This window comes from Ochotona curzoniae, unplaced genomic scaffold (genome assembly GCF_017591425.1).
Source record: "Ochotona curzoniae isolate NIBS_2020 unplaced genomic scaffold, NIBS_Ocur_1.0 contig_1, whole genome shotgun sequence".
In the NCBI taxonomy this organism is placed as follows: domain Eukaryota; kingdom Metazoa; phylum Chordata; class Mammalia; order Lagomorpha; family Ochotonidae; genus Ochotona; species Ochotona curzoniae.
Window position 1 is genome coordinate 16995369 of NW_024464918.1, and position 2365 is coordinate 16997733.

Sequence of the window (2365 nt, forward strand, 5' to 3'; positions counted from 1 at the left end):
GAGCCAGGTGACCTGGGACACGCTGGACCTCCCACCCCTGGGGCTCATGAGCCCATTTGGGAGAACTGGTCCTCTTCAGTATGGAGGATGGAGTGCTGGACGGCAGACCATGGTGCACATGAAGGACATGGTAGCTCATTGGGACCTGCAGAGGACATCTGGTACCACAGCAGAGAATGGAGAACAGAACATATGAATGACTACCCCAATTAAACAATGACAGCAAATATCTGGGCGATTGGAGACTATAAAGTTGATGGTGTCAGCCAAGGGACACTGGAAAGAATTCCTCATCCACAGATTAGTGAAATTGACAGCATTTCGAAGCTATCACATCCACCTGCACAGATCCTTCGGAACATGTGCTATTGTGACCCTGGGTTGATATCAGGTGGTCTTTACCCATTCTCGGGTACTGGGATGGTTGGGAAGCTGGGTATGGCCTATTCCCCTATTTCTACCCTTCCCCCAGAAATGGGAAGAAATAGAAAGTCTGAAAACAACGATCACACCCACTAACTCTAGCTCCTTCCCACCCTGATCGATGATCGAAATTAAAAAAACAAACACACACAGAGCACCTTGACGTGAGCAGAGAGGGGTGGAAGTCCATGGAGATACTTTCTACGTGACTGGGCCAACAGCATCTGCAGCCTTTGCTCCAGCATGGTGTGTTACTGAAGCCCAAGGCGTTGCCCTCGGCTTGGCTGGGGCTGACTTGGGCTGGATGGGAACACTGAGACTCAGAGGTTGAGTGGCTAGCCTGAGGGTGCTCAGTAGTAAGATAGTGCCAGGGACAGCACCTGAATCTGGGTGTACCTCATCGGCAGCCTGTTGTCTTAACCACTAGGCTCTCTTGCCTCATGTCTCTGACATCTTAAAACCACAGGCCTGGAGGGCAAGGCCCAGCCACTGCCCTGTTTTTCAGGGAGGGGACAGAAGCAGCCCAGTGGGGAGCACATAGCTGGTGAATGCGGGAATTGGGGTCAGAAATTCCACCGCAGCAGCCACTGCCTTTTCCTGTGGTCTTGTAAGAACATTCCAGAAAGGCTCCAGTCCTGTGGAGGTGTGTGGGCAGCAATGCAGTGTTGCAGAGTTGCTTCCTAATTAGTTTCTTAGTATTTTACCAACACTGTCTATAAACTCGTGAAGGTCATAACGTGTTCCATTTCACGGATGGGCAATCAGAGGCTCAGAGAGGGGAAGAGACCTGATGAAGGTCTTGAACCATGGTCCCTGACTCTATGTCCATGAAAGGAGGCTCAGGGAAGGAGGTTCTTGCAGGGCAGGCTCCAGCTAGCCGGGTCTCCGGGTCTCCGGGTCTCTGCTCTGGGTGAGGTCATCGCCTTATCAGCTAATTGCCACCCTAAGGTCTAATCCCACCACCCGTTGGAACCTGTAGGAATGATTTCTTGGAGACAGGAGCTGTTATTGTCCAGATGAAAGGGCTGGAGGGGAGGGGAGGGGAAGGCGGCAAATTTACACTGGTAATTCCCTCCTGAAGCAGTCAGCTTTTGCAAAAGCCTCTGGGGATGGATGGTTCGCAAGCCTTTTCTGGTTGTATTGAAGCAGTCTGCCACCTCTTCGTGCAGCTGGCAGGGCTGCCCACCACCTTAACAACACAGCTTGTTCCAGCACCCTGGAACACACAGAAGTGTGGGGACAGGTGTTGGTGGGACCCAGGGATGCAGCTGTGTATTAAGAGGGATGGAGATTCTGTTGGCAGTGGACGGTAACAGTGGTATGGCAGCTGAAGCCCCCTGCAAGCCTGGGTTTGAGCCTCAGCACAACCCTGAAATGCAGTGCCTTCTGAAATGCTGCTGGGTGCCTTGCTTGCTTCACCATCACCTGGCCCTTTGCTGAATTCCATTTCTGCCTTCCCTGTGGTGGGAGAACAGCCGCTCCCACCTGGGGCCCAGGGTGGGTGTGGTGAGCAGTACAGGAACACAGGCAGAAAAATGCTAAGCAGCCTTACCAGCACACGGGCTGAGGAACGAGAATGCAGGGTAAAACCCCACCCGATCCCTGGCTTCACAGGGCTTATAATCCATCCAGAGATGAGTGGGAAGCAGTTGGCAGAGTCTACTGCTGAGACTCAAGGAGCAAGATGAGAAAACATCTCTCCACCTGCCTGAGATAAATCCGCTGTGAACCAACCCAAACTCCACGGCACCCAACCTCTTACTCTTAGTTTGCACCATGATTTTGTACTCCCACTACTGAATGAATGAAGACAGGAGGCTGAGAGAGATGAAGTACTTTGCCTACGATCGTGTGGCTTAGCCAAGATGCACAGCTATGAGCCTTTCCCTTGCCAAGTCCTTGTCTCCCCACCAATCAAGGTAGAACGTGTTAGTCATCTCAA